Here is a 496-nt window from a genome sequence, read left to right as displayed (position 1 = left end):
GATGTGTATTAAATGTCATGTCAAAAACAAAAACATGCTAAGGAAATTAAAGCATGTGGGAATCTTTGGGACAGTTTGGATAATCCCTCACTTCCGTCTACGAAAATCACATCCTTACGTACGCATATAGCTTCTCCCGCAAAGCATCTACTCAACTGCGGGCTATATGTGAGAGCAGATGACCTAAATGATTTGACTCGTGGCACTCAAAGTAAACATCATGAGCAACGTTCCTCTAAAAAACAAGGACGGCCTTGTGATTACACAGATTCTGTATTTCTATAAAGCACAAGAAGTCGTTAAAGTCAATGCATGACATCATGAGGCCTGTCTCTCCTAGCCGTCCTCCCTGTGTGTGTGTGTGTGTTGGTCTCTCCTCAGGGCTTAGCGCCATCATCACTTCCTGTGGATTAATCACTACTCTTCCAAAGAAATCACATGACCTCAAAGTCATCATCACGTGACACACTCAGTTTTCCTCCTCTCCTCTCCCCCC

General features: G+C 43.8%; 1 protein-coding gene across 6 annotated transcripts in view; it reads right to left on the bottom strand.

Annotated features, from left to right (window-relative positions):
* Positions 1-496, bottom strand: part of LOC118334667 (transcriptional repressor p66 alpha-like) — a 17,076-nt gene that overhangs the window by 6,887 nt on the left and 9,693 nt on the right. The window lies entirely within an intron of this gene.

The sequence above is a fragment of the Morone saxatilis genome, unplaced genomic scaffold (genome assembly GCF_004916995.1).
Source record: "Morone saxatilis isolate NCDOM2014 unplaced genomic scaffold, NCSU_SB_2.0 Contig23, whole genome shotgun sequence".
Classification (NCBI taxonomy): Eukaryota; Metazoa; Chordata; class Actinopteri; family Moronidae; genus Morone; species Morone saxatilis.
The sequence above is the reverse complement of the archived record's forward strand: the minus strand, read 5'-3'. Positions and strand labels throughout refer to the sequence as shown.